The following is a 24,734-nucleotide window of genomic DNA, read 5'->3' on the forward strand; positions in this document are numbered from 1 at the left end:
TGGCCAGCGTGGACTACTCCATGGTCACAACAATGAGGCCAGAGGTTTCCATTAAATATAAAAAACCAGCAAGTATTTTGATTAATAAATACAAATATTATTCTAAAAAAGAATACTCTGCTGCCGTACCTTAATCGTGGTAACAATCAGAAAACACTCTTTCAACAAATGTGTTTTTCTCTTCTACTGAAATTACATTGCTCTATGTTTTTCTGAAAGGCATGATGGATTGAGTTAATACTCAGATTACTCATTGCCACTTCTATTCCTGAACAGAGGAGGGAGCAAATCTGTTGGAATCCTGCAGTTGGAACATACTGCATTGGAAAATACTGCAATGACTTACACCATCCACACTTTATGGAATTTTTCAAATGAATAATACTATTATTAATTTAAACCTCCCTCTCCTCCTGTCTCTTCATCATTCTCTCCTAATGACTTTGCTAATTATTTCGTCTCTAGGGCCTGTTACAGACAGCCAAAATAAAGCTGCTTTGAGTCACTTTGGAGGTATGCTGTTTAAATGATACATGCATCCTAAGAGTCCAGAAGCCGCACCAAAGCCATGTTCCAGTCCTAAGGACTGGAGTGCAGCTTTGGTGCAGCTTCCAGACTCTTAGGATGCATGCATCATTGAAACACCATACCTCCAAAGTGACTCGAAGCAGCTTTATTTTGGCTGTCTGTATAGGGCCTAAGATTACCACCATTCGCTCTGATATAGTCCCTCCTGATTCCTCTTCTGCTCATAATCTTCTTTCGCCCGCCCCTAAAAAAATTTCTGTGTTTCCTCCTGCTTCTTTGGATGAACTCTCTACACTTCTGAACTCTTCCAAACCTGCAACCTGTCCTCTTGATCCAATTCCTACTCGTCTTCTAATTTCTATAGCTCCCTCTTTTCTGCCCTCGCTTCTCCATATCATCAATCTCTCTCTCTCTCTACAGGCTCCTTCCCTTCGGACTTCAAACATGCTCTCATTTCCCCAATTCTGAAAAAACCTTCTCTTGACCCCTCCTCTTTGTCTAGCTATCGTCCGATTTCTCTTCTTCCCTTTCTTTCTAAGGTTTTGGAACGGGTAGTTTATTCGCACTGTCTTGAATTTCTTGAAGCCAACTCCATCCTCAATCCCTTTCAGTCTGGTTTCCGCCCATGTCATTCCACAGAGACAGCTCTCACTAAGATCTCGAATGACCTTTTACAGGCCAAGGCTAATGGCCTTTACTCTGTTCTCATCCTTCTTGATTTGTCTGCAGCCTTTGACACTGTTGATCACTGTCTTCTAGTTGATATACTTTCTGACCTTGCGTTCTCAGACTCTGTTCTCGACTGGTTTAGATCTTATTTGTCAGACAGATCTTTTGCAGTGGTTGCAGGTGGTCAGACTTCTTCTCCTGTTCCCTTATCTGTTGGAGTTCCCCAGGGCTCTGTTCTGGGTCCCCTTCTGTTTTCTCTCTACATACTGTCCTTAGGTAAACTCATCAGCTCTTTTGGTTTCTCCTACCATCTGTATGCCAATGACACCCAGTTGTATTTTTCCACCCCTGACCTTTCTCCAAAGCTTGAACAGCAAGTTTCGTCTTGTCTCACAGCTGTCTTGCAGTGGATGTGCCATCGGCATTTAAAGCTCAACATGTCCAAGACAGAGCTTCTTGTCTTTCCTCCTAAGTCCACCCTTCAACACTCCTTTTCTGTCTCTGTGGACAACATTTCTATTCAACCAGTCCAGCAAGCCCGCAGTCTTGGTTTTATCTTTGATTCTTCTCTGTCGTGTATCCCTCAGATCCAGACCACAGCCAAGGCTTGTAGATTCTTTTTGTACAATATTGCTAAAATCCGTATCTTTCCGCCTCTACTGCCAAGATCCTGGTCCATGCCCTAGTGATCTCACAACTTGATTACTGTAACGTCCTCCTGGCTGGGCTTCCTCTTTCTCACCTCCGTCCTTTAATCTCTGTCCAGCATTCAGCTGCACGCATTATCACTTCCACCCACCGCTGTGACCACATCTCTTCTGTGTTGGCATCCCTTCACTGGCTCCCCCTCCCTTTCCGCATTCAGTATAAGCTCCTGCTGTCGACATTTAGGTTAATAATAATAATAATAATAATAATATCTACCCCCTGTTCTAGTTAGGACAAATGGAGACATAAGATGTTACACTTATGAGACAAATCACAGTAAGCATTTTAAAATAATCTAAGTTACGAACATTCAATTAACATAAGAGCTCTATATATTCAAATAAGCTCAGTAAGCACACACACCCCCCCCCATCTGTACAGCCTAAGCATATTTACTTTCTGGATGTCATTTCCACTGACTTCAGTTCATCTCACTTCTGGGAATTTAAAATGAGGAAAAAGCATAAAAATATGATATATGTCAATAGGATTGCTTTTCATACTGCTTTAGGACTCTTGTTTTTTGCAAATGTTTTTCAAAACTGAATCCAATTGTTCATTCAAACCAGAATAAACCCATTTAATCACCAAGAACTTGGTACAGCAACAGGTAGGTAAATTCCATCATTTTGATGGACCTACTCTCACTGGCAACTAACAACACCAAAGTGCTGCAGAAAGTAATCAGAAACAGTCCACATTATAGTTTTTGTGGATTTTTCGGGCTATGTGGCCATGTTCTAGGAGAGTTTCTTCTGACGTTGCATGTGTTGCTAATGGCAGGCCTCAGGGTAGGAGAGTCTGCAAAAGAGGCTTAGTGTGTGCTTGATTAGTGCTCATTGGGCCGATTCCCACTACCTAAAGCCTCGAATCCAAAATCGAGTTAAAAGGCCCCAGTTCCCACTGAAAATCGATTCAGATCCTCATCTGATCAATTCCAGTGGGGAAAATGGGGTAAACGCAAAAAAGCGGGGGTATTTTGTTAGCAGTTATTTTGCGGTCCTTTTCGTAAGAATCGATCCCAACCCGTGTCCAACATGTGGGAACTTCAGAATGGGATTGATTCTTCTTCTTTTCCAGCTCCCTTTCTTCCTATTGCCGGCGCTTCTGTCCCTTTCTTCTTTCCCTCCCCTCCCCTCCCCTCCCCTCCCTTCCTTATCTCTTCTTCTTCTTTTTCTTCTCCCATCAAACCTTCTTCTTCCTACTTCCTCTGCCAGGCACCCGCCGCTTCCCTGGAGCTGGTGAGGCCACTGGCGCTGCTGCCACCCCGCTGCTGCTTGCGCTGTGCTGGCTGGTGTGGCAGCAGCACCAGCGGCCCCGCCAGCCCTGGGGAAACATTGGAGGCCCAGCAGAGGAAGTAGGAAGAAGAAGGAGGTAGGATGGGAGAAGAAGAAGAATGGGGGAGGGATGGGGAAGAAAGGAAGGAAGAAAGAAAGAAAGGGAGAGGAGGGGAGGGAAAGAAGAGAGAAAGGGAGAGAAATGGTCCGGTGGAGGGCCGCTTGTCTTCCCCAGTTCCAGTGGGAATGACAAGCACGCCCTCCCAAAGAATTGATTCCAAAGAGGTCCCATTTTCATAGTGGGAATGTGGGGCCTTTTGTAATCGATTTCAATAGCGGGGCAGACCCAAATCAGGTTATTCCTTCAGTGGGAATGGGCCCATTGTCTGCTGGGAAATCCCTGACCCTGGGAGATTTCTCAGTTGCATTTGTTGTATCTTGATCTTGCTATTTTCCCACTATATATATACCCAACTCCTTTCCAGGCAAGCATTCTCTGAAGATGCCAGCCACAGATGTCAGAAAGAAACTCTCCTGGAACATGGCCACATAGCCCGAAAAACCCATTAAAAAGTATGGCTGCCTGCCATGAAAGCCTTTGAGTCCACATTATCGTCATCAATTATCAGACTGTTCTGTAGAAATCAAAATCAGCTTACCCATGGCTAACCATGCCCCTTATCATTTGTAATAGAAGAGCCATTTAGCAAAAGGTTGTGGCGAGTCAAGAAAATGGAGCTTGTGGATTTTACTACACCACACCTGCCCCCAACCTACAACTTAGGGAGAGTTCTGTAGCTTTGTGACATTGTTAATTTCTCAGTTTAAGGGAAAGGATAACAGAATATACAGAACTGATTAATAATCTAACAATAAATAATTCCACTGACAGTGGAAGACTATAAGGAAATTTGAAATTAATCTCTCGGTGTCAGATGCATTTGCCTCTCATCTTTATAACATTCTGTCACAATCTCACCTACAATTGTTTCCTGGGAAACATTACCCTGTGAAATGACAGAAGAAACAAATATAAATGGAGTTTTCAAATAGATTCATTTACCATTATTACAATATTAGAAGGTGGAACTGAAATACTTTCCTGGAGCCTAATACTAGTGCTTGTAATGCTATTTTTGAAATGCCCTTCATTTGAACTTCAACAATGTTTTCCTGTTTTTTCTGGATTTATCTACAATAATGTCTAAGGGTTACTAGAAACCACTGGGCTACTCACCAAAGAGCACATCCTCATGGGAAACTCTTCTACTCTAAATGAGGCATGTTATTGTCATATGAAAACAGCAATAAATCACTTTAAATTTGTTTTTCAAGGGTAAGCATGATCCATGGTGGTAAGCTTTTATTGGGTCATCAGGTCCAGTTGGTTCATACTGGTCAGTGTGGTACCTGACACCAGGATAAACACCGGTCACATTTCTCTTATCCAGAATTCTGAAATCCAAAATATTTCAAAAACCAAAACGTTTGTCATAGGTTGCTGAGATACTGACATCTTTGCTTTCTGATGGTTCAGTGTACACAAACTTTGTTTCATACATTAAAAATATTGAAAATATTGTATAAAATTACCTTCAGGGTCTTTATATAAGGTGTATATGAAACATAAATAATTTTTGTGTTTAGACTTGGGTCCCATCTCCAAGGTATTTCATTACATATGTATATGCAAATACAGGTATTCCAAAATCCAAAAAATAAAAAATAAAATCCAAAACACCTCTGGTCCCAAGCGTTTCAGATGTATTATTTTACCTTCTCTCTCTCTCTTTTAAAAACTGGTTTCCAGCCCATATAGCTCCAAAATATGTTTGAAAATAGAGGTTGACAGTTCCCTTCCCTGCTTTCCTTTTATCAGCAGACAAACACCTTTTTGTTTTGTTGTAGTTCAAGGCAAACAGCAACAATAAACAACATATCCATTAAATTATTTTACACCGTTTAATGTCAAGAGTTTTAATTGTTTTTAAAAATTTTATTGTCAAGGCTTTTAATTTATTCTCTTCAGGAGAAAGGTGGCATACAAATCAAATGAAATAGCTACTGAACGTGATAACTATGGCAGGGTACACTCCCCCCCCCAAGGGCGGCGCCTGCTTTTCCATCAGAGGGAAGCCTCAACTGCCAAATGGTGAGGCTTCCTGCCAGCGGAAAAAGAACCCGCAAAAAGCATAAGGAGTGCGCCAGAGTGCGCCACTGGGTGCCGTGCAGCACTTGCATAACAATGGCGGCACCCATCTGTACAGGACGCCGCCATTTTGACGCCCTCATCACATGCGAGGGGTGTCTAGAAGCGCCGTCCCTCGCATGTGATGAGGGCATCCTTTTCAGCCCATCTGCACCGGGCCTATATCTCCAACTACACTATCAAATTTTCCATAGGTAACTGAGTAGACCCTATGAAAACAGAATGCTGGACGAAAGAAGCAAGGTTCTTCAACCTGTGTGTGCCTTCAAGTTGCCTGCGAATCTATGGTGACCCCATGAATTTCATGGAGTTTACTTAGGCAAGGAAATGTTTTAGCATTTCCTTTCTCTGAAATATAGCCTACAGCACCCAGTATTTGTAGGCGTTCTCCCATCCAAGTACGAACCCAGGCTGAACCTGCTTAGCTTCCAAGATCAGACAGGATCTGGTGACTTTAGGTATATGTTGAACTACAATTCTCATCCTCCTCAACCAATGTGGCCAGCCTGCTATCTTGAGAATTATAAAATCTATAATCATATTTGAAAGGTACGCGGCTCAAAAAGGGCAAATCAGGGCTTTTGCCTGGTCCAACAGAATTTACACAGTTTGACTGCCATGACTTACTCTACAGAATCCTGGTGTCTGTTGTGTGGTACAGGATTGGAGCCAAAATTATACACAAGAGATAAGGTTAGAGGAGTTCACAGGGATGATGTAAATTTCTTCATTGTCCCCAGTTTGAACAGGCACAGAATGCAGCTTTACTTGGAAACACAATTTAGAATACTCTTCAGTGGGACACAGCATTTTCAACCACTAAGTGCAGAGCATACACAACCATGACAGTGATGCCTATTTCAGCTGTGTCTTGTACAGATTAGGAAAGCACTAGCAAAAGCTTAGCTGAAAGTTTGTGTGCCTTTAAGGGATCAAACATTTGCTTCTCACAAATCGAGAAGTGGAGATGCACACGTAGAAAGAGCAGCCAAGAATGCCACCTCCAATAGCTTAGTACAAACCACAAGATAGATTGCTGTTTTGTTATAGTTCTTCCTCAACCATGGATAAAAGCAAACCTCCCTCTACAATTGAACTAATGTAAAAAGTAACATCAGTTGCCTGTTGGTTCTCACCTGGATCACAGAAACACACTGTCATGAGGGTAGCAAAACGAGACTCCTGTGCTTTTCTTGCATGCATATATGTATATATAAAGGTTCTCAACCTGCTGCTGTGTGCCTTCAAGCCATTTTTGACTTATGGCAACTCTAAATCTATCATTGGATTTTCTTGGCAAGATTTAGTCAGAGGTGGTTTGTCAATGCCTTCTTCTAAGACTAAGACAGTGTAATTTACCCAAGGGCTCCCAGTGGGTTTTCAGGGCTAAGTGGGCCTTGAAACCCTGCTCTCTGAAAGTCCTAGTCCTACCAAATGCAAACCACTACACCACACTGCCTTTGCAAGCCCAGCAACTGCTGTCAAAATCCTTTTATGCACAACTGCTACAGCGTTTAAATAGTCTGTCCTCCATGTGGACGCTCTCTGAAATACCTTGCAAAAGAGTGGAGTTTCCCCATTTGTGTGCATTATGTGAGCACACATGTGAGAAAACACAAACAGAAAAAAACACAGTTTACAGACCAGTCTAAACAGAATAGAACATAGGGGAGCCCTGGTGGTTCAAGATGCAAGAAATACATGCTTAAAATAAAAACAAGTTATAGTTTTTTGTGGGTTTTTCAGGCTATGTGGCCATGTTCTAGAAGAGTTTCTTCCTGATGTTTCGCCAGCAACAAGTTACCTTTTTCCTCCTCTAACCCAAATAGGCAAAAATCAGTTGAACAGGGGCTAAGAAGAATTCACATCTCCGTGGAAACTTCCTTCCTAGGTATGTATAACAACTCTGGTATTACATCAGAGTTGGCTCTTGTAAGATAACACATTAATGCCATTGTTTTCTTTGACATCAGTCCAAGTTCCTCAACCTGAGAAGAAATGTTTTGCTATGTCAAAGTCCTCTTCCCCAATTTTCTCTGAACAACAACTATTCTTAATTATTCTACTCTTTCCTCTTTTCCCCCTTCCTGACACTGTTGGTACCTATAAAAACAAACAAATCCTAGAAAGCAACAGCCCCAACAATGGCCTTTTATAAAAAAATGCTTTTTCACTATGTTCAAATTCACAAATAACAAAAACCAAACAATGCTGGTACTCTGTACAGCTGCCATACAATCCAGCGTCTGCCAGGGCTCTTTTCATCAACTGTTCCCAGCCTGCTAGATATAACTGTGTTAGTCTGTAGAATCAGTATGTAGCGAGATCTTGTAGCAGCTTTGAAACTAGCTGAAAAAAAGAAGTTGGCAGGATGAACTTTCATAGACTAAAGGCTGCAGCCTTACTGGTGAAATAACTCAGTTTGGCACTGCTTTAACTGCCCTGGCTCAAGGCTATGGAATTCTGGGAGTTGGAGTATGTTGTAGGGCCCAGAGTGGAGCCCACAACAAACTCCAACTCCCAGAATTCCATAGCCTTGAGCCAGGGCAGTTAAAGCAGTGCCAAACTGAGCAAACAGCCCCACAACTAACCATGTCCTACAAATGTCAGTATGTAAGGTTGCAATCCACTGCCCGCTTATTTGGGAATGAACTGAGCAGACATGCATTGGATCAAACTGCCAAAAATGGAGCAGGGAGGTAAGAGGAAAATCCTTGCTCTTGTTCTCCAGTTCCTTAATTAGCTTCATGTGTTAACACTGCTTTCCTCAAACCTGGTCAATAAGCCAACATTCTTCCTGAAATAATTATACCATTTATGATGCTGCTAGAGGGAAAGGGGGGAGAGGCTTTCACTTTTCCTCCCAAACTAGTAAAAACTACACCACAAAACAGAAAACAGAAGGTGAAAGGGATATGTGTGTGTGTGTGTGTGTGTGTCCTACATTCAAAGTCAGTCCAAATGTTCACAGTGGAGTGGAGGAGGCTGGATCCCCCTCCAGCAAGCTAAATGAGTGGAGCAACCATCTGACTTGTGGTTTTTCCCCTTCATGTCATCTCTGTACTCCCCACAAATATGCAACCATGGATAAGGAAAGGAGATTGGAAAAGCTTGGTTGCCTAGCTAATGTAGCAGCAAAGGTCCTTGTAGAAAAGAAAAGAAAAGAAAAGAAAAGAAAAGAAAAGAAAAGAAAGAAGCTGGGAGCATGAGGTTTCCTTGACTTGAGCCTACTTCCTCAGAGACTTCATGGGGTGGACTCCTCACAAACTGACTTACTGGTCTGAAAGAAAGAAGCTGCCAAGATGGCATAAGCTGTATTTATGCCCAAGTGCTGCAAAAAGAAATCAGAAACAGTCCACATTAGACCGACACCCTGAAGCCTTGCCATTCAACAACAGACCAAGACAGAGATTAACATGGAAATCCCTTCCTCTCAACCAAGGGTCACAGAGTGTGTGTGTGTGTGTGTATCCTACTCACTCCCATGCCAGCATTCTCTGAAGATGCCAGCCACAAAGTCAGGAATAAGCTCCTCCAGAATGCGGCCACATAACCTGAAAAAACCACCCAAACCTGAAGTCCACATTATCCTCAGTCATGAGACCAGTCTATAGAAATCATCGGGTTAAAAGACAGGCAACCAAGTGCTGCACCCAAAACAACAGCCGTTCTGTAGCTCTCAGCGAGACTTTCCCTGCTTTCCAGTCGAAAGAGCACTGCCTGCCTAGCTCTGAAGGGGAGCAAGTGCTGACTACCCCGGAGGAGCGAAGGCCTGCCTCCTGCCTTCCTCCAGGGCTTCTGCAGAAGAACTCACCCCGAGGCATCTGGCTCCCGCCTTCCTTTCGCTGCTCGGTCCTCCTCGTTTAGGCAAAAGTTTCCAGAGAAACGGGAAGGTCTGCTTTCTTCCCAACTTAGGAGGAGGAGGGAGGGAGGGAGGGGGAAAGGGGCTACCAAGGCTTGCCAGAAAAACCCTCGCCTTCCAAGAAAGGGAGCCCTTCCTTTCCCAGCCGCCCAAACATTCGGGGGGGGGGGCTCCAGAAGGAAACAATGCCCCCTCCCCCGCCTTCCCTTTTCCGCCCCGGAAAGAGCCCAGCAGGCGGCAAAACCAAGAAGCCAGGGGCAGCTCGCTCTCCCTGCCTGCCTTTGGGCGCTGCAGAGGGGGAAGGGGAAGAAGGGCTCCAGCAGCTGACCAGCTGCATCTGCATGGAGCCCTGGCAGGGAAAGTGGCGTCGACCCGGATTCTTGCTCCAGTGCGGAGGCAGCCCAGGTTGCCACGCATCTTATGGGAAGCTGTTCCCCATCAGCAGACCTTTGGTGCCTTCTCTGGGCGGGAAAGGGCCCGAAGCCTAGGGCTGGGAGTGTGCCATTTGGGAGACCCCTTTCCCAGGCTCCTTCAAGCAGAAACGCCGCTGCCAGCCCTGTTTCTGGGATCCCAGTGATTTCTGCACATAGACATCCCGAGGTTTTTGAGGGCGGAGGAATCAGATCCAGGCTGCTGCACAAGCCAACCTTCCAAGACAGACCCACATGTCTCCCCCCCATCCATCTGGCCACAGCCGGCCTCCCCCCAGCCCCCCCCCCGGCCCCAGGCGAGAGGGAAGTGAAGCCCAGCCTCCCCTCCAAGCCAAGGGGCCTTGCAGCAGCACTTGCCAGGCCAAGTGGACGTCTGGGGGGCAGGAGCTTTGCTAGACTGGAGCCTAGCTCCTCAAAGGCAGGGCCAGCCCAGAAGGAGACCTCCAGGGCGGAGAGAAAGACGCTGGCCAGACGGAGCCTGCTTCTTCAGGGGCTGGACCCTCCCCAGACAGACCTCCAGGGCGGAAAGGAAGAAGCAGCTGGAAGAAGGGGCAGCTCCAGGAGCCCCGAAGCCTCCTTCCTCAGAGGCACCCAGGGGAGGGGAGGGGAGACTGGGAAAGGCAGAGGCTGCAGCCCACCTCCGACTCCCGGCAGCGTCTCCTTCGGCTTCCTGGAAGAGGCGCTTGGGAGCCTGCCTTCCTCAGAGGCCCTTTCCTTTCGGGCCCCAGTTCAGGTGTCTGTCTCCTGCTCCTCCTCCTCCTCCTCCCTCAGCCTCAAAGGGGCTGCATAGGCTCCCCAGAACTTGAACGCCTCGGGAGGAGGCAAGGAATGGAGAGCCAGCAGGCGCCCGCCCGGGACTTACCCGCCTTCCGCCGAGAGAGAGGGCTACAGCCCAGGCAGAGGCGGCCCTCAGCAAGTCTTCCTTCAGCAGCAGCAGCAGGAGGAGGAGGAGGAAGGGAGGAAGGGCGGCGGGAGGGGAGACCGCCTCCGACTTCCCCGCGAGCGACTCCGGGCCAGCTCTAGTGCCACCCAAGGGCTTGCTGCCTCCGCCGCCCGGCCTGGCCCTGCCCTGCCCTCCCCCGGCCCACCCTCCGCCCCTTCCCCTCCCAAAGCAAAGGGAGCCAAAGGGGAGGCGGCACCGGGATGGAAGCCCCAGCCCCAGAGCGGGAAAGGGGCGCCGGCCGGCCGGGAGCCCCTCTGGAGGAGGCACGGAAAGAAATGACAGCCCTTGGGCAGAAGGAGGGGAAGATGGGGGACATCTGCCATGTGTCCCTCTGGGCAAGGAGTCTCCGCTCTTCCCCAATGCTTCCCATGGGCAAGTGTCCCCCAACGTTCCTCTACGGCCAAGCCTTCCCCTTTCTTCCCCTACGGAGACGTCTTCTCCAAAGAGGCCCTATGGCCAAGGCTGCTTTCTCTATGGGCAAACACTGCCCTTTGATTTAGTATAAAATATGTCGGACCTGACCAAAGAAAAACCCTCCTAGAAGCGGAAAGTCCTGCTTCTTAGTCCAGCTCCAAATGGAGGGCCTTTGGCCACTCTCCCTGGACAGAAGCTTGAAATGGAGGCTGTCTTGGGAAAGGGTCTGGTCCCCCCTGTCACTAGCACATATTTAAAGAGGGCTCTCATCTCAGCCCTAACTTTCTTTCTCTGGGCTAACCCTGCCCAGCTCCCCAAGGCTCTCCGACCAAGGCCTGCTTGCCATCCCTTCTGGCTTCTAGGGCCTTCCCTCAGTCCCAGGGGGAACAGGGGTCCTCCTCACAAAGGAGAAGAAAGCACTGCAGATTAAGGCAGGACAGTCCAGAAAAATGGAGGACGTGGCCAAAGCATGCTGGTGCTAAAGATGATGGTGTTCAGACAGTTATTCTTTGTCAATGTGCCCCACTGGAAGAGCCATCCCCTCAACATCATATCAGATTCAGGGGAATGGTGTAAAAGGCCACAGTGTGAAAAGGCCATAGCAGTATGGCTAGTGGTTTGAGCATTGGGCCAGGAGTCTGGAGAACAAGGTTGAAATTCCTGCTCGGCCATGGAAAGCCATCGGGTGACCTTGGGCAAGAAGTCACACTCTCTCAGCCTCAGGGCAAGGCAAGGGCAACCTTTCCTCTGAAGAAACTTGCCAAGCCAACCCCTGCTACGGTCCCCTTAGGGCCACTAAAAGTGGAAAACAACTTTATGGCAGGCACACACACACAGTATATGCATGGAAATATATATATGGAGAACCTTTTGACATTCCTCCTGGACAGAAGGTTGAAATGGAGGCCATGGCCTGGCCATGGCCTGAAGGGGGGAGACCCGAAACCAGAGGGATTTCTAGCCAAGGAAGGACTAGGGCCAAGAGGAAGGCAGGCAGGCAGCCGGACCAAGGCAGCTCCAGGCTGGAAGAGGCCAGGCCCAGAGGGAGCCTGGGGGTGGAGAAGGTCAGGCGCTGGGGGGGGGGGGAGCAGGGAGGCCCTCTGGGCCCAAAAGCAGCCCCGAGGGAGGGGAGGAGGGAGTGGGGCTGGCCCAAGAAAGGGGTCAGGCATACAGCAGAGAAGAGGGGAGGAGAGAGGAAGGAGGGGAAGGGAGGAAGAAGGAGAAGGGAGGAAGGAGGACAGGAAGGAGAATAATAATAATAATAATAATAAATTTTATTTCTACCCCGCCCTTCCAAGAAATGATCAGGGCGGCTTACAAAGTTATAAAAAACATTACAATACAGGTAAAATTCAATCAACAGTTAAAAACCATTATTACAAAAACCGGAACAGGAAGACGATAAGTAAAAGATACATCTATCAGGGGCAATAGAAAAATGCAAAACAATCATCAATCCAGGGTCAGAGGAAAAAAAGGGGCAGGAGAAATAGACAAACAATTTAAGGTGGGAAGGCCAGCCGAAATAGATATGTTTTCAGCTGTTTTTTAAAAACATCTAACGAGGCGGCGGAGCGAAGCTCTGCAGGGAGCTTATTCCAAAGTACAGGGGCAGCGGTGGTAAAAGCCCTCTGTGAGGTTCGGGTCAGATTGGACCTGGGAACCTCCAACAAGTTGGTCCCAGAGGTTCTGAGTGTGCGGGGTGGATTGTGTGGGGAGAGGCGGTCCTCCAAGTACCCTGGGCCCAAGCCATTTAGGGCTTTATAGGTCAAAACCAACACCTTGTATTGAGCCCGGAAGCGAATAGGCAGCCAGTGAAGATCTTTTAAAATAGGTGTTATATGGTCCGACCTGGAGCTACCAGCGACCAATCTGGCTGCCATATTCTGCACTAATTGCAGCTTCCGAGTTTGGTACAAGGGTTGCCCCATGTAGAGCGCGTTGCAGAAATCCAGACGAGAGGTTACCAAAGCATGTACAACAGATTCTAGGTCCTTTCGGTCCAGGTAGGGACGCAGCTGGCGTATCAGCCGAAGCTGATAACAGGCACTCCTGACCGTCGCATCCACCTGAGAAGTCAGCTGGAGCGACGAATCAAGGAGTACTCCCAAGCTGCGCACCGAGTCCTTCAGGGGGAGCGTGACCCCGTTCAGGGCCGGGTGACAAATCTCACCACCAGGAACCGGGGAACCTATCACCAGTACTTCCGTTTTCCCTGGATTCACACTGAGTTTGTTCTCCCTCATCCAGCCCATTACTGACGCCAAGCAGGCATCTAGAGGAGAGATGCCATCCTTAGTTACTGCATCAGTCGGAGACATAGAGAAAATTATCTGGGTGTCATCAGCATACTGATAACACCGCGCCCCATGTCTCCGGATGATCTCTCCCAGCGGCTTCATGTAGATGTTGAATAGCATAGGGGACAAAATCGCTCCCTGAGGGACACCAGATATCAGGGCCCTCCTATCGGAGCGACAGTCCCCCAGCTCCACCATCTGGGATCTGCCCGAGAGGTAGGAACGGAACCACTGCAAAGCAGTGCCCCCGATTCCCAACTCCCTCAGGCGTCCCAGAAGGATACCATGGTCGATGGTATCGAAGGCCGCTGAGATGTCCAAAAGCACTAACAGGGACACGCTCCCCCTGTCCATGCTCAGACGGAGATCATCAACTAAGGCGACCATGGCAGTCTCAACTCCATAGCCCGCCCGGAAGCCAGTTTGAAATGGGTCTAGAAAATCGGTGTCGTCCAAGATCGACTGAAGCTGGAAGGCGACTGCTCTCTCGATCACCTTCCCTAAGAAAGGTAGCAGCGAGATTGGTCTATAATTATTACGAAGCAGGGGGTCTAAGGAGGGCTTCTTTAGCAGGGGTTTAACCACTGCTAATTTTAATTTAGATGGGAACTGGCCCTCGCTTAGAGATGTATTAATTATGTGGTGCAACATTAGTCGCACCACATCTCCCCCCTGAGCTGTCAACCATGAGGGACAGGGATCAAGAGAGCAAGTCGTCCTCCTGACACTTCGGAGGATCTTGTCCACTTCATCGGTACTAACAAACTCAAAGCGATCCAGTATAACAGGGACCACGGACGCTTCGGACACCTCTCCTATAGGATCTGCACAAAAACTGGCGTCGAGATCAGCCCTTACCCGAGAGATTTTATCCGCAAAGAAGTTGTTAAAATCGTCGCAGCAGGCTTTAGATGGCTCCAAGATCGGGCTCAGGGTGGGAGGGAGCCGGGTTAGCTCCCTCACAACCCTGAACAGCTCTGCTGGACGCGACTCTGCGGACGCAATACGTGCAGCATAGAAGGAATTCTTTGCTGCACGTATTGCCACTCCATAAGCTCTTAAATGAGAGCGAAGGAGTGTCCTGTCAGACAAGCGCTGATGTCTTCGCCATTTGTGCTCTAGTCGTTGCGCGACCCGCTTCCTTACCCTGAGATCTTCCGTGTACCAGGGTTGTTTTTTGGAAGCAGGCCGGAAAGGACGCTTGGGAGCGATGCTGTGTATAGCCCTAGAGAGATTAGTATCCCAGATGTCAACTAGGGCATCAACAGAATCGCCGTCAGAGCCAGTCGTATACCCCTCTAGGGCTTCTTGGAACCTTATGGGTTCCATCAGCCTTCGAGGGTGGACCATCCTAATAGGTCCGCCACCCCCGGGAGGGTTAATGGTAGAAGCCTTGATTCTAGCCTCAACCAGGAAATGATCCGTCCAAGGCAAGGGAGAGACACTAGAGATCTCTGCCCACGGAGCCTCCAAGTCCGTACTGAAGATCACATCAAGAGTATTACCGGCACAATGAGTTGGCCCTGAGACTAATTGAGACAGGCCCATGGCTGCCATGGTAGTCATGAACTCCCGAGCCGCACCTGTTGGAATGTCACTGGCCTCGAAAGGGATGTTGAGGTCCCCCAGGACAAGAAGCCTAGGGGACTCCAACACCAGTTCCGAGACCAGCTGTGTCAGCTCGGCCAGGGAATCTGTTAGCGCACGGGGTGGCCGGTAGACCAACAGAATCCCCAGACTGTCTCTGGCCTTCAGGGACAGGTAAATACATTCGATGTGATCTGTTTTCCGGATTGGGACCCTGGTTAAGGAGAGAGTGTTTTTATGGATCAAGGCAACACCGCCCCCCCGCCCACCTAACCTGATCTGGTCCTTAACTGAGTACCCGGCTGGAAGGGCCTGGGCCCACACTGCCTCACTCTCAGGCCCCAGCCAGGTCTCAGTGATGCACGCCAGGTCACAGTTTTTATCTTGCAACAGATCATAAACGATGTGGGTCTTATTTTTTATAGACCTGGCGTTGCATAGGAGCAGAAACAGGGTTTGTGGTACGACTGGGCTGACCCTCAGGCCTCTTTGGTTAGGAAAGTGGAAGGAAGGAGAGATAGGTATCACACATCGATCTCCCCTTCCGTCTAAACTCCTATCCACAGTCCTACCGCCATACCTCCCCTTACCCCGCACAACCTCGATTGGGGCTCCCATTACAAATGCATCCGCCACCACAGTTGGCCTCCCATATCCCATTCCCACCCCACAACCGACAAAATCTAATAATAACAATAAAACCCCGCAGTAGCAGAGGAAGACAGCAGAAGTTGCCATTCCTAATAACACTAACTGATCTAGAAATCACCCCAAATTATAAAAAACCCCAGCTCAAACCATAACAAACTGGCGAGCAAATAAATTCCTGTCCCTTCTAAGGAAGGAACGCCAGCCCTTCGCCACACACACACACACAAAAAAAAAAAAAAAAAAAAAGAGTGGCGAGTATATTGGCACGCCCAGCTGGTCTGCGGCGGCGTCCTCGGGTTGGGGGGCCGGCGGGCCGGCTTTAACAGAGAGAGCCGCTCCCACCGGCTCTACTCCTCCCTCCCTTCAGGTGCCGCTGGGCGGCAGAGAGTCCTCCTGGCGCGGGGGGCGCGCCCAGCTGGTCTGCGGCGGCGTCCTCGGGTTGGGGGGCCGGCGGGCCGGCTTTAACAGAGAGAGCCGCTCCCACCGGCTCTACTCCTCCCTCCCTTCAGGTGCCGCTGGGCGGCAGAGAGTCCTCCTGGCGCGGGGGGCGCGCCCAGCTGGTCTGCGGCGGCGTCCTCGGGTTGGGGGGCCGGCGGGCCGGCTTTAACAGAGAGAGCCGCTCCCACCGGCTCTACTCCTCCCTCCCTTCAGGTGCCGCTGGGCGGCAGAGAGTCCTCCTGGCGCGGGGGGCGCGCCCAGCTGGTCTGCGGCGGCGTCCTCGGGTTGGGGGGCCGGCGGGCCGGCTTTAACAGAGAGAGCCGCTCCCACCGGCTCTACTCCTCCCTCCCTTCAGGTGCTGCTGGGCGGCAGAGAGTCCTCCTGGCGCGGGGGGCGCGCCCAGCTGGTCTGCGGCGGCGTCCTCGGGTTGGGGGGCCGGCGGGCCGGCTTTAACAGAGAGAGCCGCTCCCACCGGCTCTACTCCTCCCTCCCTTCAGGTGCCGCTGGGCGGCAGAGAGTCCTCCTGGCGCGGGGGGCGCGCCCAGCTGGTCTGCGGCGGCGTCCTCGGGTTGGGGGGCCGGCGGGCCGGCTTTAACAGAGAGAGCCGCTCCCACCGGCTCTACTCCTCCCTCCCTTCAGGTGCCGCTGGGCGGCAGAGAGTCCTCCTGGCGCGGGGGGCGCGCCCAGCTGGTCTGCGGCGGCGTCCTCGGGTTGGGGGGCCGGCGGGCCGGCTTTAACAGAGAGAGCCGCTCCCACCGGCTCTACTCCTCCCTCCCTTCAGGTGCCGCTGGGCGGCAGAGAGTCCTCCTGGCGCGGGGGCGCGCCCAGCTGGTCTGCGGCGGCGTCCTCGGGTTGGGGGGCCGGCGGGCCGACTTTAACAGAGAGAGCCGCTCCCACCGGCTCTACTCCTCCCTCCCTTCAGGTGCCGCTGGGCGGCAGAGAGTCCTCCTGGCGCGGGGGGCGCGCCCAGCTGGTCTGCGGCGGCGTCCTCGGGTTGGGGGGCCGGCGGGCCGGCTTTAACAGAGAGAGCCGCTCCCACCGGCTCTACTCCTCCCTCCCTTCAGGTGCCGCTGGGCGGCAGAGAGTCCTCCTGGCGCGGGGGCACGCCCAGCTGGTCTGCGGCGGCGTCCTCGGGTTGGGGGGCCGGCGGGCCGGCTTTAACAGAGAGAGCCGCTCCCACCGGCTCTACTCCTCCCTCCCTTCAGGTGCCGCTGGGCGGCAGAGAGTCCTCCTGGCGCGGGGGCGCGCCCAGCTGGTCTGCGGCGGCGTCCTTGGGTTGGGGGGCCGGCGGGCCGGCTTTAACAGAGAGAGCCGCTCCCACCGGCTCTACTCCTCCCTCCCTTCAGGTGCCGCTGGGCGGCAAAGAGTCCTCCTGGCGCGGGGGCGCGCCCAGCTGGTCTGCGGCGGCGTCCTCGGGTTGGGGGGCCGGCGGGCCGGCTTTAACAGAGAGAGCCGCTCCCACCGGCTCTACTCCTCCCTCCCTTCAGGTGCCGCTGGGCGGCAGAGAGTCCTCCTGGCGCGGAGAGCATGTGGCTTGGTCACCCAGGAGAGGAGAAGGAGGGAGAAGAAGAAGAGAGGAAGGAAAAGAGGGGAAGGAAGGGGGACAGGAAAAGGAGGGGAGAAGAGATAAAGAAGAAGAGAGGAAGGAAAAGAAAAGAGGGAGGAAGGGGGACAAGAAAAGGAGAAGAAGAGAGGAAGGAGGAGGAGAGGAAGGAAGAGGAGAAGAGTGGAAGGAAAAGAGGAAGGCGTAGAAGGAGAAGAAGAGAGGAAGGAAGATTAGAAGAGAGAAAAGAAGACAAGAGGAAGGAGGAGGAGAAGAAGGGAGGAAGGAAGAAAGGAGGAGATGAAGAGGGGAAGGAGAAGAAGAAGAGGTTAGGGATCTCCCTGAGGCCACCCAACCTCTCCTCCTCATGCCCTGGTTTTTTGCTGGGTGCCTTGAGCTTGGGGAGTCTCCAGGCTGAGCTTTGGGTCCCTTTGGGCAGAAAGAGGGCCAAGGGGCCTGGAGGGGGACCCAGGGCAGGGCTGGAAGGAGGAGGAGGAGGCGGCAGGGGCAGCCAGGGAACACCCGCCCAGCCACTTTGGGGCTCTGCGTGAGTGAGACACCGCCAGACTGAGATGTTTTGTAGTTGCTTCCAATAGTCCTCTCCTTTTAGACTGTAAGTTGCTTTGAGCCCCACATTTTTGGTGAAAGCAAGATGCAAATAAATATAGTAGTAATAGTAGTAATTGTTGTTGTTCTTAACCATCTTCAAGTTGATCCCAACTCATCGCGACCCTGTGGATGAGACACCTCCAAGAGTCCCTGTACTTCACAGCTCTGCTCAGGTCCAGCAAAGTCATGCTCATGACCTCCTTGGTAGAGTCCACCCAGCTGGCATGGGGTCTTCCTCGCTTACTACATCCCTCCGCCTTTCCCAGCATCATTTTATTTTCCAATGAGTCGAGCCTTCTCATGGCCAAAGTAATACAACCCCAACTTCATCATCTTGTCTTCCAGGGGGATGTTCTGGTTTGATCTGTTCTAGGACCCATTTGTCTGTCTTTGTGGCCTTGGCACCCTTCTCCAGCACCACATCTCAAATTAATGGATTTCCCCTCAATTCCACATTCCTCACTGTCTAGCCCTCGCATCCATACATGGTAATAGGCAATACAATGGCTTGTATGATTCTAACTTTCATGCTCAGTTGTATATCTTTACATTTTAGGATCTTTTCTAAGTTCCTTCATAGTTGCCTTTCCTTTTCCCAGTCTTAGCATCTGGTCTTTTGACTACAGTCCCCATTTTCACCAAGGTTTGATCCAAGGTATGGGAACTCTTTTACTATTTCAATGTTGAAATCTTGACTGGCCCAGTAAACTCACTGGGTGACCAAGCCACATGCTCTCAGCCTCAGGGGAAGGTGAGGGCAAAGCACCTCTGAACAAATCTTGCCAAGAAAATCTCTTGATAGGTTTGCCTTAGAGTCATCATAAGTCAGAAATGACTTGAAGGCAACAACTACAAAGTACAGTCGCCCCTCTGTTTTCGCGGACTTGAGATCGGTGTCCCTCATGCATGAGCGGCAAATGGAGGAGGATAAAATGGGGCATGTGCCCATGGGCACACACCACCATTCAAGGCAAAGGGGCTTGAATATTGTTTTCGCAGGGGGGTCTGGAACAGATCCCTCGCAAAAAGAGAGGGACCACTGTAGTTAGATGCTGTGCTTGCCAAGAGCCTTGCCAAGTACCAAACCAAGAGGCACTTTCCTGAAACTGTGCAAAATTTAACAGTAAATCTTGTCCTTGAGACAGAGAGAGTGTGTCTTCTAGATAACAGCCATCAGGCAGGAGGAGTTTGTATCCAATAGTTACAGTGCTTGCTATTTAAAAGGAAAAAATACATATTTAATGCAGCACTTGTTCCATTTTGTAAAGAGGGACGGAGAGAGTGTCTTTTCCCGTTCCTTGTTTTCCTCCCTCCCTGTTGTGATAGTTTTAAAGATACTTTCTGATCCACTGCTTTTAATGGTAGAGGTCAGTGTGTGGGCTCATTGGAATGGAAAGATGAGCATTAAGTTCTTAAATAAACAGATAAACAAGCTAAGGATAAGTATGTTTGTGCTTATAAGTATACCAATTTGTACAATCAGGAGGAGTGTGGTGGTTTTGCCATCCCTCTCAATCTGCTGCCTGAGGCAAACTCTGTTATGTTGGGCCCAGCCCTGATGAGACTGATATGTGACCAAGAATTCTCAGAGCTACACTGTGCACCTATTGTTTGTTTGTTTGTTTGTTTGTTTATTTATTTCCTGCCTTTCTCCCAATATAGGGACTCAAGGCAGCTAAATACCACCATTAAAAACAACAAAAAGTATGACAAAATATAAAGATTTTTTAAAAAAACTTTAAACAATTTAAAAAGGTAAAAACATTGCACATTAAAAATATTAAAAATATATGAAGACTGGCAAAAGGCCTGGAAAAAAAACAAATAGCTTTACTGCATCACAAGATATTAAAGAAAATTATATGAAAATATCAAATAGTTGGTATTTAACACCATTGAAACTAAAAAAATATATACAAACCAGCAGATCAAACATGTTGGCAATGTAATAAAGAAGTGGGTTCACTATACCATGTGTGGCAGTCCAAATTAAGAAAAAAAATTGGGGCAAAAATCCATACACAGATCCAAAATATTTTTGATATACAATACACAATGACACCAGAGTTATATCCACTGAATATAACATCTAATCTTAAAGCAGAGGATGAAAGAAAATATTGGAGAATGTTACTATACTTAATTACAGCAGCTAGAATAATAATAGCCAAAAAATGGAAAAATTAAGAATCCCCGACTTTAGACAAATGGCAATTTAAAACACAAGAATTGAGAGAAATGGACAGACATCCCACCTTATTAACAGCAAACCCAAAGATAAACTAGAAAAGAAATGGCTCCCAATTTTACAATATTGGGAAGATTCATTTGGAATAAGGAAAGAACTATTAGATTAAAATGATTAATAATACTGAGTTAAGGACAAGTAATAGGGGAAGATAGGACTACATCACAGTTAAGACCAGAAAGAGTAGGGGAGTCCAGACTTGGAGCAGGGGAAGGCGATATAAACAAGGAAATATGATCGCTTTAAAGATGGATGGACATTAAGCAGAATGAAGGAGTGTTGATTCTAGTGGAGAATATTATACAAAATATGTAATAAACTGATAAGATATATATACTCAACAAGAAACTAGGAAAGAATAAAGATGGATTATAAGAGGAAAATAAGGAGATGAATCAAATGTAAGAGAATTTAAGTTAGAGTTGTTAAATCTGTAAAACATACGGGGATAGAAGCCAATCTACTCGATGTACTTGGACTTTATTTCTAGACTTTCTTGGATTTTATTCTTTTTGCTTATATTGTATTATTTTAAATTCAATACAATTATTTTTAAAAATAAAATAAAAGCGGAAACAATATGACAAAAAATTAAAATGTATTAAAAATGATATACAAACATTAACATCTGAGCTGCGCAGCATTTAAAAGCCCATCCCTTGTCAGTCTGAAAATGCCTGACTGTACAAACCTGTTTTTACCTGCTGCTGAAAGGAGAGCAGGTCTGAGGCTATCCTGGCCTCTCTAGGGAGGGTGTTCCAGAGCCCGGGAGCTGCCACCAAGAGGGTCCTCTCTCTCTTGTTCCCACCAAATGAGCCTGAGAGGGTGGTGGGTCAGATGAGCAGTGTAGCTCTGAGAAAGACCTCTCTGGAGAATCAGTCTTATCACATGAGAAAAGAAACCCGAAACAGAGCAGGAGAGTAGCAGCTTTCTCTATGCTGCTGTGCATGCAGTTGTAGCACTTCCATTCTTTTCCCAGGTGAGATGGTTATAAAAGCATGTCTTTTGTCCCACTGGAAAAATCCATTGGAAGAGGAATGCTTTTACAACTATCAGTGCTATGACAGCATATGGGGAGGTATGGGGAAAGCTGCTTCTCTCCCACTTCATTTTGACTTTCTTTTCTCATGCAGTAAGGCTTTTTGTGTTCTAATAGGCTCATAAAAGGAGATACTATTCTTCAACCTGGACCCAAGCTATTTGCCGTCACTTCCTGTTCAACTGTTTGAAAAGTGTTTTGCAAGCCATCTTCAGTCTCACACCAAGAGAAAGGCAAGATACTTGCACAAGCTCTTAACTTAGGCCTAGTACAGACTGGTGCTTTGCACTGGCCTGGGGCCAGAAGTAGGGCTCAGTAGAGCGGAGCATTTGCATGCTCCCAAGCCCTACCGTGTGCCACGGGTGCCATCTTGGCATGCTGCTGTTTACACAGGGTGCACAATGATGATGTCCGCTGTGCGCAGTGCTCAAACAGTGCAGCGCATGAGGGATAGCACAGTGCTGCTCCGGGGCGCTTATGTAACCTCTGTAGCAGTGCACAAAGGAGCTTCTGGCCTCCCCTTTCTCCCAATTGTACAGCCCCTATTTGTTGCTGTTATTTGCCATTAAGTTAGGGTTGCCATGTCCCGAGGGGGACATTCCCGCTTTTGGACCATTCTGCACGGTCCCAGTCCGGCTTTGGGTCTGTCCCGGTGCCCCCCCTGGGTTTTGTTAGGGTGCCGCCATGGCGGCGCCTTTAGCCGCTCTTACTTGCTGCCACCGCCGCCACCGGCACCAATGTGGCTGTTCCATCCCTGCGGCCCCTTTTGCAGCCGCCACCACCGCCGCAGCATTCGCCGCAAGCCCACGAGCCCAAAGACTTCTGCGCGGGCGCGCGCAGGGCTTGGTGGGAGCCTGGAGCTCCTCTGGTTGGCTGGCTGGCTGGCTGGGCTGGCCAATAGGGGAACAGCCCGCCCCCTGCTTCAGGAGTCTGTGACTCCTAGCAGAGGCCAGGGCTGTTCCAGCTCTCTGCCCCCATTGGCCGGCCATCTTAAAGAGGAGGAGCTCTCCTCTGTTTACTCCCTGTGGGCTGGCGGTCAGAGGGCAGCGGCGAGCAACCGGGGGCAGCGGATGTCAAGCGGAGGCAAGCGGTGAGGAAGCGGGGGCATGGGGGGTCAAGAGGAGGCAAGCAGCGAGGAAGCGGGGGCATGGCGGGCAAGCGGCGAGGAAGCGGAGGCATGGGGGGGCAAGCAGAGGCAAGCGGCGAGGAAGCTTTGTACTTTGTGTGCGTTTTGGAATAGGGGATGGGGGGGTTGGCCAGAAAAGGAAGAACATTTCTGTCACCTGTCTAGGAATAATGCCAAAATGTCCTCCATTTTGATCATGCCTAAGAAACATGCATTTATGCTAACATTTTTTTAAAATCATAAATTTTTTGTGTGTCCTCCATTTTTTAAAAGTGTGTCCTACATTTTAAAATGTTGTCCTACATTTGTCCCATTTTGGTGGTCCGGACTTATGGCAACCCTACATTAAGTCAACTGACCTTCAAGGTCCTTATTCCTCAAAACCCTGCTCAGGTCTTGCAAACTAAAGGTTATGGCTTCCTTGATTGAGTTAATCCACTTGTAATTAATTAATGTACTTATTTTATTTATATGCAACCCTTCTCCTGGAGTGGGACCAAGGTGGGTCATAAAAAGAAATGTAATTTTCCTTTTGCCTTCCACTTCACCAGAATTATTATTTTTTCCCCTGTCCAAAGTATGTTTCTGGTCCATGATATTGATACAATTCTCTTCCAGCACCAAGTTTCAAATTAGTTTATTTTCTCCCTGTCAGCTTTCTGCACAGGCCAGCATTCACAATGATACATAGAAATCAGAAATACTATGGCACTCATGACTCTGATTTTGGTATTTATTTTATAATTTTACAGTTGGGGTGTTTACCTACAGTAGTTTCTTCATAGTTACACTCTCAAGTGTTAGTGTTCTCATTTCTTGACTATACTGTAGTCCTCATTTTACTTAATGAATGTGACAAAGTATAAACACCTTTAGCTATCTTTATATCTTTATTATTGACCTTTTACTTATCTCAGTTATCAGTAGTCATTATTTTTGTTTTCTTAATAGTCAATTGTAACCTTTCTTTTGTATTTTCTTCCTTAAATTTCGTAATTAGTTTCTAAGCTGTTGTCATTTTCTGCTAGTTTTCTGTATATCATATCACATATCATTTCCTGTATACCATACAAACAGTTCTGCAAATTGTACTAACTGTATTATGGGAGCAGCAGGCCTTAGGATGTAGCAGACTTATGTTATGGGTGCATTACACCCCACTTTTTGTTTGGTCGAGTAGCAGAACATTGTTGTTGGAGTTTCAAGTCCTCTGGCAAAACCTTCCCACTGGATTGTTACAGAGTTCTCTAAGCAGAAGTGTCAGTCTGATAGCCCTTTCTCTACACAGGAGAAAGCACTTTAGATGAAATCTAATGTTTCTTAGTCTTTGAATCTCATCCATAAGACAGTACCTTCAGTAAGTCCCACTGGGCTAAGCGGGGCTTACTCCCAAATATGTGCACAAGCACACTGCTTGGTAGTGTTTGTAAGGACACTAGGGAAAAAATTCAGACTTGGGCAGAGAAAGTATATACCTCTTTTTGTGCCCTTCATGCTGTTTCTTTCACTAGAGACTGAAACTCAATAACTTAGAAATGGGCTGATTGACATTTACTACTGCAATCTTTATATGACTGCATATTTACTTCAATAACCACTGAATGACACAGTAGCATAGTTATTCCTGCCACCCCTCATGCTACGCATCTTTCAATTTGCAAAATAGACTAGACATGACAACTGTCTCAGCTTTGAAGTTTTTTAAAAAACATAGGTTAATAAAAGGCATTGTATTGACATTATATCAAGATACATTATTTTCTTTTTTACAGTTTAGGAAAACTAATTTAAGTAATTGCAAGCTTTGACCCATTTAAAATGATAAACCATTACCCATTTAAATATGAAGTTTTTCTATGTATATAGGCCAACTAAATTATTTTCTCCAATTAATGTCTGAGTTATTTGATTTCATTAAAACATTATTTGAATGGATAAATTTGTGACTATTTCTGCAGTGCAATCCTATTAATTTTTACATAGATGTACATTCCATACAGTCACCAGGACTTACTATAAAGAAAACATATTTAGAATTGTTTTAGGAAGAATACTATAATGAAAATGAATACAGTATGTGAAAGTTTAATAATCCTGTTGTTAATTAGTTATGGTGTTCAAACACTATGTAGAAAAGGTGTGCACAACTGTA

At 48.1% G+C, this 24,734-nt stretch overlaps 1 protein-coding gene across 1 annotated transcript in view; it reads right to left on the reverse strand.

Moving 5' to 3' along the window:
* The window catches only part of LHFPL2 (LHFPL tetraspan subfamily member 2), a 130,539-nt gene extending 119,932 nt beyond the window's left edge, over window positions 1–10,607 (reverse strand). The window contains exon 1 of the mRNA XM_089494655.1: window positions 10,547–10,607. The gene's annotated coding sequence lies outside the window, so the exon portion shown is untranslated. The remainder of the gene's footprint in view (window positions 1–10,546) is intronic.
* Between the last annotated feature and the right edge of the window lie 14,127 nt (window positions 10,608–24,734).

This window comes from Sceloporus occidentalis, unplaced genomic scaffold (assembly GCF_023333645.1).
Source record: "Sceloporus occidentalis isolate IW3139 unplaced genomic scaffold, rSceOcc1.0.p SCAF_1, whole genome shotgun sequence".
Lineage (NCBI taxonomy): Eukaryota > Metazoa > Chordata > Lepidosauria > Squamata > Phrynosomatidae > Sceloporus > Sceloporus occidentalis.